This window comes from Zea mays, chromosome 5, assembly GCF_902167145.1.
Source record: "Zea mays cultivar B73 chromosome 5, Zm-B73-REFERENCE-NAM-5.0, whole genome shotgun sequence".
NCBI classification, from domain to species: Eukaryota; Viridiplantae; Streptophyta; class Magnoliopsida; order Poales; family Poaceae; genus Zea; species Zea mays.
Window position 1 is genome coordinate 5,403,004 of NC_050100.1, and position 12,367 is coordinate 5,415,370.

Genomic DNA, 12,367 nt, shown 5'->3' on the forward strand with positions numbered 1-12,367 from the left:
CCCTTGCGGCGGACCGTCTGCCACACCAGGATGACCCTCGGACAGAACCAATGCAAAAATACAAGTCTACACTACGGACCGTCCGGAGGAAAAGCAAGGACCGTCCGAGACCTTGCGTGGACCGTCCGGCCTCAGGCGCGGATCGTCCGGTAGGTGAGAAACCGAAAAACCCGAAGGTGACGGGTTCGAAAAAATGAATTATAGCGTCCTCGCGGACCGTCCAGGGTGCACGATCGGACCGTCCGCGACTGGCTTTATCTGACATCTGACGACGCATTAAATGCAATATAGCCGTTGATATAGCTGTTACTGCTGACCGTTGCGTTTTCAGCCGTTGATCTACAGGGGCGGACCGTCCGGACCAGGCGGGCGGACCGTTCGCGCTCAGCAGAATGGAGCAACGGCTAGGAAGTGGTTGGTGGCTATAAATACAACCCCAACCACCTCCATTCACTTCAACCAAGCATTCCAACCTTCAACATTCAATACAAGAGCTAGCAATCCATTCCAAGACACATTCGAAGCCTCCATCTCTCCAAGTTTCACAATTGAGAAAAGAGATCATTAGTGATTAGTGACTTGAGAGAGAAAGTGATCCGTGTGTTATTTGTCGCTCTTGTCGCTTGGCTTTTGCAATCGTGCTTTCTTTGATTCTTCATTGCGGTCAAACTCACTTGTAATTGAGGCAAGAGACACCAATCTTGTGGTGGTCCTTGTGGGAACTTTGTGTTCCAAGTAATTGAGAAGAAAAGCTCACTCGGTCCGAGGGACCGTTTTGAGAGAGGGAAAGGGTTGAAAGAGACCCGGTCTTTGTGACCACCTCAACGGGGAGTAGGTTTGCAAGAACCGAACCTCGGTAAAACAAATCCACGTGTCTCACTCCTTATTCGCTTGCGATTTGTTTTGCACCCTCTCTCGCGGACTCAATTATATTTCTAACGCTAACCCGACTTGTAGTTGTGATTATTTTTGAGAATTTCAGTTTCGCCCTATTCACCCCCCTCTAGGCGACTTTCAGGTTGAGGGATGAGATAAAGTCAGTTGTTGTTATTCATCGTCTTACAGGGGGGACGTTCTGCTCCACAGTGGGAGGCTCAGTTTGCATCGAGTTGAATGGATGAACAAACCAATACAGGTCCGAGTTACTGATGGATGTATCATGTGGAGTGAGTACATAGTCCCGAACTGTAAGTGGGGATGGAATTCAAGGTGCTGTCACTTGGGGATACGATTTAATCCTTGAGATGAAGTGGTTGGAGAGTTACAGCTAAGGGTGGGCATTTTTTACCGTAAACCGAAAACTGAACCGTATCGAACCGATATTTCAGTTTTTTTGGTAGTTCGGTTCGGTTTCGGTTTTTAGATCTGAGAATTTCGGTATCGTAATCGGTTTTCACCGTATACCGAACCGAAATACCACAAAACTGAATACCAAACTTTATGAATTCAAAATTTTGACTATTTGATTATGTAAACTAAATGTGTGATGCAATCAAATTGTTATTCACTTATTTGTATGTGATGTATGATATATCTTGAAATGTTTATACTTATATAATTTTTACTTTTTAAAATTATGTGTAATGTGTTGTCTTGTGGCCTTCTTAAGTATAAGTTTGGTATTCGGGTTTTACCAAAAAACCGAAGTAAAAAACCGAAACTGAACTTATCGGTTTTCATTTTCTAGAAAACCGATCGGTTTCTAATATTTAAAAAACCGAAGTTTTTTAAAACCGAAAAACCGAACCAAAATTCCAAAAAAAAAACGAATGCCCAGCCCTAGCCCCATGTCAGTTCACTGGGCCAAGAAGTGGGTAGAGTTTGAACACCAAGGTCACACGGTCCATTTGCGAGGGATTACTCCACAAGGATATCTAGGCAATGAGAGGGTACAAGTTTTATATATAGTGTATAGGGTTGAGACTCTGACCTTTTTCTCATATGTATTCCATAGAGATGCGATACCCCTAATGAGCATATTCGGTATTTGACCACATAACTTTTCATTAGTGTTTCTCAACAAACTGAAGACCATCACTAGACCTTACAAAACTTGCACTGTGATTTCTCTTTGCGAACGACATGCATGCATTATGGGCCTATTTGGTGACGCCCTGCAGACCTGGGGTGCGTAACTGGCCCAGGAGCCAGGAAGCTGCATCCAAATAGTCTTATATACGGAGTATTACGTATGTCTGGGTCTAGCTAGTAGTAGTCTAGTTTGCTAGTACTTATAGCGAGCCTGCAATAGAATAGTTTGGCAACGGACATTGGACGCGAGCGTAGAAACTATGTTGAAATTCTCAACTTTGACCATCAATTTTTTTTTTGAATATTTGTTGTTGACAATGCATGTGAATATCCTCATGCTATGATGATGCTGTATCTTTTTTTAGACAATGGAATAACAAAGTCTCCGCCTACGCGTTTCCGCACGTAGCGTTCACTTATTACAGAATCCGGTTTACTAGTTGAGAACATATCTAATGCACATGGAAGATTGGTGCACATGGTGCACATATTAAATCATCACCACTCATTTTAGATCTAACGTCTCTAGTTGTTTGGTATATTTTGCTAAGGACACCCTCCAACGTGGTGGTGTGTAATGGTGGAAGGTGTTATTTGTAAATTGAATGATAACTAGAGACATTAGATTTAAAATGAGTGATGGTGATTTAATATGTGCACCATGTGCACCAATCCTCCATGTGCACCAGATATGTCCTCTTACTAGTTTGCTTGAAAGGGAAAACAATAATCAAGAGAGACAAAGTCTATTATTAAATTTTCATCCGAATTTGGCAAAGAGCTCCAGTGTCGCTAACTCCAGCTTGAAGCTGATTATTGAAATGAGGAGGTTGTCTAATGCATGAGCACGAGAATCATTGGCTCTAAAATCCATGAAAGATGAGATGAAATATCTCCATGAGAACAACACCTAGCTTTCAGTTGGTGGCTTCGCCAAAGGGCAAGACAGGACCAAAGAAGAACAAGTGAGCATGCATGCATACACATTGGGGGTAGTATGGAGAAAACAGCTCACAACCAAGGTAGCTGGCAAGATTGGTTGCGAAAGGTTTTGCTAAACAACAAGGCATTGACTTTGATAAGATATTCTCTCATGTGGTCAAGATGTCTTCAATTCGAGTTATGCTTGGTATGGTTGCTACCATGGACTTGGAAGTTGAACAACGTGAAGACGAGTTGAACGGCTTGGTTTGGGAGGAAGAAAGTGGTCGGGATCACGCACAACTAAGGATTTGTTCGGTTATTCCCGTTACATATAGATTGGATGGTATTGAAAAAATTAAAAAAAAGTTTGACTTGCTTGGGATTTAAACTCACTCAATCCATATGGATTGAGAGTTAACCGAACAAGGCTTTCCTTTCAATCCATGTGGATTGGGTGGGATTGGATGGGTTTAAATCCCGAACAAGTCAAAATCATTCATATTTTTTCCAATCTCATCCAATCCACATGGGACAGGAATAACCGAACAAGCCCTAACATGGTTCAGCAATGCTGGTTTAGTTGTTCACTTATGCTGACTTCACTGCAGGAGATGTTGATGCTAGGAAAAAACAGTATTCGTGCAATCTTCTTCTTGACCGATAGTCCAATCACCTGTCAGTATATGAAGCATATATAGTGGTAGCTCGATCAATCCACCTGCTAGGCATGCAAATGCTGTATGTCAAGCAATGTGGCTTGGTCATGTGTTGTCTGAAGCGCGGGGAAGAACACCAAGGTGCTGTTTGGTTCAAAAAATGTAACGCAAATGGTAACGGTAATGGTTTACACTTGATTACTGGCGGTAACAAATTTGAATAGGCTGGTATTAAATTTTAGTGTGGTATCTGATTACGGTTGAACTAAAACAAACATGATTTAACGTTATCTGTTACCCATTACATTACAAATATGTGAACCAAACGGCACCCAAGTGCGTCAATGCTGAAGGTAGATAGCAAGTCTGCAATTTCTCCGATCAAGAATATGGGACTCTACTATTGTCTGAAGCACGTTGAGCAGTACGTATATTAGCTTAAAAAGAACCATTATCCTTCAATCCGAGACAAGGCCGTGGCGGACCACTCGGGTCTGGACACGAGCCCACCACGGCGCTCACGCAAGAGGGGACCGTGGGGCGTGGGCTGTCTCATCGTCACCGCGGATTTAGGCCGGCCCGTCTAACGGTGACGAAGATAGACAAGATTTGTATTAAGTAGCTATGTTTAATTAAATAAACATATCAGGTTTCGTGGTGTAGTTGGTTATCACGTCAGTCTAACACACTGAAGGTCTCCGGTTCGAGCCCGGGCGAAGCCAATTTTTTCTATTTTTCTTTGTTTTGCTCTTCTTGCTGTTGTTGTCTACGTTTTGCTTCTTCTTGCCGTTACTGACTATGTTAACCCTCTGCGTTCATGCAAAGAACTACCTCGCAGAAGAGGTCCTGAAATAAAAGAGACATGAAATGCAGAAAACTTTGGGCGAGAACTCTGTCCAAACTCTTCTAGCTTTCTGCCAAGGGATGGCAACCGAAGTGAACCCTAATAAACTCAATGAAGGCAGAAATATGGAACCTTCCAACATAACGGACATATAATCTGCAATTATATATTCTGTGCAATCAAGTAATTTCTATGGTCTATCGTAAATCATGTAGTGACAATATTTTTATAAATAACCGCTTGTTTCGTGTCGACAATTAAAGATGGAGATTGCTTGATTACACCTTTTCACCTGACTGTGCACGATATGTTCCCTTGTTAATAAGTCATACCACACACAAAATACCACTGCACTATATTAGTCTGATTGGTTTGGTGCATGAGGAGCACACGGCTGATGCGACCCTACATCATGGGATACGAGCCTCTCTGATATCCCTTCGGATGCAGCAAAATAAGTTATTTTGCATCCGCTCATGCAGGGTGAGCCTCCCATGTACAGACAACCATACAGAAGCTTAAGTTCAATTACCACGTGTTTTGTTGTCGTGCCAGCAACGTCCAGACTCACCAGATGCGTTGACTATATATGTGCTTGTGATTGGTTACCTGCATGCAACGATGCGAGCTCGCACACGCACATGTAGCCCAGTTACATTTCCCACCTTCAGCCTGCATACGTGGAGATCTAGGGAAAGAGCTTCTCGACCAGGCTGGCGTGAGCCCAGTTACATTTCCCACCTTCAGCCTGCATACGTGGGGATCCACGGAGAGAGCTTCTCGACCAGGCTGGCTCGCGCCAGACGCTTCTTACTTCTTAGTACACCAACCAATCATGTAGTTAGCGCATGCGATGGTTCAGGATAAGATTGTACTGAGAACCAATCACACGATATATGTTCCCATGAAACAATTACAACTAAGAAAAGCTAGATAATATGTAGAGGTGACTTTCAGTAGTGAGGCGACTGTGGTGACTACGTTAATCCTGAGAATTTGTCGGCACAGTCTTCATAGAAATAGAGGTTTTGTGTGTATATTTATAAGGTGAATGTCCGTTATAAAGAAATACAGGGGGGAAAATAGTAGCAACACGGAAACTGATGTCCAGATACAGCCAACCAGGCACAACGACATATGTATCTGAAGTCTGAACAATAACCGTGAGACGAACTGAAAGCAACAGGGGAGCAAGGAGGAGTACAGGGGATCCAAACCCAATCCGCTCTGAAGATGAGGGTCTGCCATCTTGCAGCAGGTCTAGTCTAGGGCTCCGCACAGTTGCCATGGAGGATGCTGAACCGTTGCCATTGCCAGGAGGATGCTGAACTGTTGCCGTGGAGGAGTAGAGTATGTGGTATAGATGGTCAGCCGTGTCTCGTGGACCGGCCTGAGGCATGACACATTAAATAGTGTCTGGCCTAGCCTGATATAAGAGCCGTGTCGTGTCTGGGCCACTGTCTCGGCCCGTAGTCCACTGTCCACGTCGTGTGAAGATGTATGCTCCTGCCGACCAAACCTTTCCACAAACTATGGTGTTAGCAACATATATAATTCCTTTGTCCTTAAAAAATGCAGCTCGTTAGAGTGACTCATGTTTGATTAAGTTTCTAATAAATGGTATTGTATTTATGACAGTAAAAAAATGATATCTATAGTTCTAAATTAATTTAATAGTGTTTATTTGGTATCATAAACATTTTTTTTATCTATAATTGCTAAAACCTACAATTACATTTTGTCTAGTACGGGAAGTAGATAAGCTCAATGTTGGGAGTGTTGGTCCCCGGAAAAAGGAGCAGGCAGAAAGACAGGAGTGATTGATATATGATGTGCATATACACTTCGGATGCATAGGCATGCATGTTCTCCAATCTCTGTCTGTAGACAGGACCAGTTGGTTGTATTTTGGTCAGTTGACAACAAACACTTCAACACTCCTTTTTTTAACTTTAAAACAAACACTATTAAATTAATTTAGATGTAACTGTAGCATTAACATGTCAGGGGAGAAAAGGTTGCCATCTACCTGCAACTCTGCATTTACATGTAACTGTAGCATCCAAGTCCAGACACGTATTGCCATGTTGATGTAGATATATTACAATACAGCCATAGGGATGCAATCTGCTCCTCATCACGTCAGTATTTTCAGCGATTGCCAGAAAGAAGACCATTTCCTGTTCCTGTAAGTGTCAAGAAAAGGATGGTTAAATCGACTGGTCTTGACGTTATCTACCTCTTTGCAAATATGTACAAAACTGTCAATTCAATCTGAAGGGATAGATCCAGGCGTTAAAACTCACAGGTTGTGCTTCAAATACTCATCTGTTCCATTCTCTCTTGAACACTGTACTGCACAGCAGTATGCAGCTCCAGTTCTTCCACAGAGAATATGGTGGTAGACAGGTAGTTGTCTTGCAATCTTGTTACCTATACTAGGCTCCTATTAATAACTCTAGAACCAAGCTTAGATGTCAAAGAGTATGCTGCTGACACTACTGCACAGATATACAACTCAAGGTACCAACGCTATGCATCGTCAGATTATCAGTGCAACACCTTACAGGATTTATGACCACTCTAAACTCCATCAAAAGTAGGTGGTTGCCCTGCCTTAGAAGTTGGTATAACAGTACTAGCTGCCACTTCCAGTATTCTGTTGTGTTCTTCGGCTTGTGCTATTTGGTGTCCATAAACATGGGGTCCAGGTCTTGGTACCTGTAGAACATTTGACAGTTTATTTGGTTAATCAGCTAGGTGATGAGCAGACATAAAAAGGTTGAAATGTCCGTAAATTCCACGACATCTGGATCATCATAATATACTATTGTACCCGAGGTACCGCTGCTCGACCATCATCTAGGTGAAGGAAGTGGTTACTTGCCTCCCTGAGGTGACCGTTTTGGAACTGGTTCACAGTGTTCAGTGGATTCATTGGATTCATAGCTGGAGACGAGTTCAGAGGGATATGATTTGGCATGGGGTGGTTCATGTATGGTAATCTTCGCATCTGACTTAGGCCTTGTGCTGCAGGGATGCAACCTGAATTCATGCCTAGAGCCATTGGTGGCATGTATTGGTGAGCACCAGGAAACACCATTGGCACCATCCCAGAAGTCATCCACATGATCTGAAACTTATTTATGTCTTAGTTTTGGTACCAGAAAATGATCTCATATGGGATCATGTAAGTTTAAGTAGTAGCTGCTGACCTGAACTTGCATTTGGAGGGACTTCAGGTACTCAATCGTCTCGTCTAGTATAGATGCTTTGTCAGTCTGAAAACAATTGGAGCTAATAAAGTAAGACAAAAGAGCAACGGGAAACAAAATAAACATACTGACAATGATCAATGGCACCTGAATTTCAGTATTCAAGGGACTTGCACCTGACAAGAAAATATGCATAACATGTATTAGTATTACCTTGTTGCAGTGTGGGATCAGCTCTTGCAACGCACGCATCTTTTCTTTGATCCGGTCCCTTCTTCTCTACATCAGCAGCAGCCAATAACGCTGTAAGAACAATTTATCAAGTAGCTGCCTGCCTTTCTGAAAATAGGCTTTGCTTTGCTAGCACAATTTGATTCTGATCTCACCCTCTCTGAGAGATTATGGACTTCAGCTGCACGAGTCCGGCGTTTCCGCCCATGCCGCCGCCAGGGTTTGGTCTCCTTGCCTCCTCACACTCGGCATCCTGCAATTTCCTCATCAATTCTATTCCACTCAAGCATCTCTATTTCGACTCTATTTTCTAGCAGTTCGTTCAGGATACATGTTATATAAAACAAAAGTAGACACCTCACTCCGACTATCTGACTCGTCTCTACACATCCCCTTCCTCTTGTGGACATGGACGCTGTCACTGGGCAGCCCGGATCCCCCATAGTTGCTTCCGGACCCACCGGATGACGATGTGCCGTCGTGCGCGCCGGCACCGCTCGGCACCTCCGGCTGCAATGCCGCGTCCTTCCCCCTGATCCCTGCCGGCGTCCTGGGCACCTGGTTGCTGCCGCAGAAGGTCGAGCAGATGTCGCCGGCCCAGCTCGACTCGACGCCGCTGCTCGCAACGGGCGGCGGCGGCGAAGGCTGCGAGGTAGGGCCCGGGAACATGCCCTCGTGTTGCGGGGCGGCGTCGGCGATCGTGCTGTACCAGAGCTGCGTGTACAGGTCCTTCTCCAGCGAGTCGTCGAGGGTGTCCGGGAACCACGCGGCGGTCTCCTCGGCAGTAAGGCCGCTGGTGCCCGGGCAGTCGCGGTCGGAGGGCGGCGCCGGCCTGTGGTGCCCCTGGGGCTGCGCCACGACGCTTCCGTTGTGCCAGAGCAGCTCCACGAGGTCGTCGTCCGGGCTGCGGTGCGGGCGCCATTGGAGGGAGCACGCGCAATCAACCAATGGACATGAAAGGAGAGTTCTTTTGCGGGTGGGGGTGAATGGCGAAACAGAATCCTTACACGATGGACTTCTTCTGACTCGCCGCCGTCGACCTAGCATTGCCGTCCATCTCGTCAGGATTCCTATGACCCGGTGGAGAACGCCTCCTCTCCTGCAGAAGGAAGCCCCGTGGCAAGAACAGTCGGCGTCAGCGAACTAACCAGAGGAAGAAACTTCTCCGTCGAAGCCGAACCGGTAGGAGAAGAGAAGATACAAATTGCAATCCTCGATTGCAGAGAATCCTTTTACTAGTGGTACTGCTGATGAAAACTGGCGACTCAGCTAGTGAGCTGACGTCCACCTCTACCGAGTGTAGTACCTGAACGGGAGTAGTGCTGCTGCCTCGCTCGAGCAGAGCTACCTTGCGAGGCCGTCCTCTACTACCCCGCCTCCGTGCAAGCTGCAAACAGGAGCAAACGCAGGGAGCTTTTATGAGGCAGCTCTGTAGCTTGCAGCCCACGGCCACCACGGCACAGCATGAGCAGACACAAGGCTGCTCATTAAAATCGGCTGTTTGACGGCTGCACATATAATATATATAGAGACAAACATTTTATAAACAGTATAAGCTGATATAGATTAAAACTAAGCAAACAGACTCTGATATTTATAAGTCGGAGCGCTCTCATACAAGCTTGTTTCGATTTCTACTTCTTTTGCAGACTACAATGTTTTATCTCTATTAATTACAACTTCAACAATCCGGTTGCGGCCCGCGGCGGCACAGCATGAGCAGACATAGACAAAAATATTGTATAAACAGTATAAGCTGGTATAGATTAAAACTAAGCGAACAGACTCTGATTTTTATAAGTCGGAGCGCTCCCATATAAGCTTGTTTCGGTTTCTACTGCTTGTACAGACTACAATGTTTTATCTCTATTAATTACAGCTGCAATAATCCGAACAGTTAGCATTAATATGAAGCAAATGTAGAACGGGTGAGGGAACATTTGGCCTCCTTCAGAAGCGAAGGATTTTCGAGGATTAGAATATTATAGGAAGTTTTTCTATGTGGCTCTTTAAACGAATGATTGAGTTGCTATAAATTTTATAATTTTTTTATAGAATGGATTATTATAGTGAGATTTTGGAGGATTTTAATATAAGGTTTAGTCTTTTGTACATTTTTCTATGGAATCAAAGGTACTAAACTGCATCCTAAAGGAAGTCGAATGGGGTTTTCTCGGGAACAATGTTTTTTTCTATGTCTATTTTTACTAATCTGTATTCCAAAGGAGACCGAATGGGTTTTTCTCCAGAAATAATGACCATGTTTATTTGGCCATTTTTTAGATTCTAGCTACCGAAAGTTGTTGTGTACTGCAAAATGTCCTAATTTTTTAGACTGCTTTTATAAAAAATTGTTTTGATAAAAACCGTCCAAATTCAACATGAATACATAATCGGTCGAGTCATCGTGATAGTAGGAATTCATCGCTTTCTATATCCTGAATTATTTGGACCACTTCATTTTTCTTCGCATGTAATCTTAATGATACTTAGATTTTTGATACAGACATATTCTCTTCACAAATAGATTATCAGAAAAGCTTGTCAGAAAAAAAGTTAAATCAAATAGACTCATTGCCTGCAATCGATGTTTGCATGGCGGAGGGGTGGGATGAGAAGAAACGCGATTTTTGCAGCTGCGATCGATGTCCATGGCGGAGGCGGACAAGCGTTGGCGTCGTTGTCGGGTCCCCTTGGCATGGCATGGGATAAGTGTTGGCCCTCGGAATTGGCAGCTTGGATGGAGGAAGGAATGGAGGCATCGCTTCCTCTGCTCCTGCTAGTGCTACCGCTGCGAGCTCCGTCGGATTGCGTAAACGATGGTCTCTCTTTCTCCGCTGCGACTGAAGGGCACTAGTGTGATTTCTTCTCATTTTTCTCTTCTTGTTTTGGAACAAGATTCCTATGTAAATTATCTGTTCGATAGGAGTACAAAAGAGTAGCCTTTTTGGATGGTTTATGGGTGCGGTATGCATGTGTGAGCGATCCTGCAATAAGAGTTCCAAGGGGAATAGATTTGGATTATTCGTGGAAATATTAGAAGAGTCCAAGCTGAATACATATTTTCTTCTTCTTCTTGAAAACAAGGTACATGATGTAGTTGGGCAGTATAGGCTGCTAGCTAGACCATTTGGTGCCTGATGGGGATTGATGGGTACTACTACCATGCTGAAGCGGTATTCTTCACGAGAGCTGATTCTTGCTATCTCCAACTCATGATGCATTATCACGCAAACTCACTCGTACACAGTGACTGATTGATAACAAATTAACTCATCAGAAAGCGAGATGGATATTTATATAAAGCCATCTCCAGTAGATTATCTATCTTATCATTTATCTTATCCTTTATTTTATACTACACTCTAATATTATCTACAGTTTTACGACCTCTATTTTACACTATCCACTAAAGACAGTCTTACGATGGAGAGTATGAAACTGCTAGTAATTCTCTTCTTCATCTCGAAAAAAGGTAAAAAATAATGTACTCCTTTGGAAACGAAATGCGTATTTATTTAGGTGTTGTTTGGTTCATATTTTATAACATAAATGGTAATGCTAATGATTCACACTTAAGTAGCCGTGGTAACAAGTTTGAATAGACCGGTATTCATTTCTAGTATGGTATTCAATTACGGTTGACATTAAACAAACATGATTTGTTATAAATGAATGCGACACAAATAGGATCAATCACAGAGAAGACATGGATTTAACGTGGAAAAACCCCTCTAAAGTGAAGGGGAAAAAACCACGGGCGCCGGCCGGCAACTTCTCACTATTTTCGGGTGGTTACAGATCGGAGGAGATTTACAATTGAGATAGATATCTCCTGCGACGGGCCTCCGCTTCGCTCGCCAACTTGGCCGCCTTTTCAGAATTTGGATCACAAACTCAACAAACTCCACCTTGAGACAAATTCCTTGTAGCATCATAATAGCAACCTCCACCTTAAACAAATGCATCATCATCTTGCCGGCGCCAACAGCCACTAAGGGCTAATTTATAATACCAACTAGCTCAAACTTAGCAACAGAAACATGCTTCGTCATCATATCAGCTGGATTATTATCAGTACTGATCTTGCATACCTTCACCAACCCTTTTTCAATGATATCACGAATGAAGTGATAACAAATATCAATATGTTTGGATTTCTCAGTAATCATCTGAACTTTGGTGAGATGAATGGCACTCTGGCTATCACAATAGATGGTAATGCAATACTTAATTCCACATAGCTCTGAATATATACCTTTCAACCATAAGGCTTCCTTAGTAACTTCTGCAATTGCCATATACTCAGCTTCTGTGGTAGACAAAGCAACAGTATCCTGTAAACGAGCTTTCCAACTCACAGCACAATCTCCAATAGTAAAGACATAACCTGAAAGAGATCTCCTCCTGTCTAAATCACCACCATAATCTGAATCAACATAGCCAATCAGACCATCTCCAGATTT

At 43.5% G+C, this 12,367-nt stretch overlaps 1 non-coding gene and 1 pseudogene across 2 annotated transcripts; one reads left to right on the forward strand and one right to left on the reverse strand.

Annotated features, from left to right (window-relative positions):
• The first annotated feature begins 4,259 nt into the window (after positions 1 to 4,259).
• On the forward strand, positions 4,260 to 4,333 carry TRNAV-AAC (transfer RNA valine (anticodon AAC)). Its single transcript has one exon. It is a non-coding gene; the product is annotated as a tRNA-Val (tRNA).
• Positions 4,334 to 5,504: 1,171 nt separating this feature from the next.
• LOC103625828 (PIF transcription factor pseudogene) lies at positions 5,505 to 9,289 on the reverse strand (annotated as a pseudogene). The gene is made up of 9 exons (NR_163824.1): positions 9,208 to 9,289; positions 8,909 to 9,000; positions 8,057 to 8,805; positions 7,884 to 7,949; positions 7,671 to 7,736; positions 7,343 to 7,588; positions 6,762 to 7,176; positions 6,485 to 6,641; positions 5,505 to 5,974 (listed from the first exon to the last, which is right to left on the reverse strand). The product of NR_163824.1 is annotated as a PIF transcription factor pseudogene (transcript).
• Between the last annotated feature and the right edge of the window lie 3,078 nt (positions 9,290 to 12,367).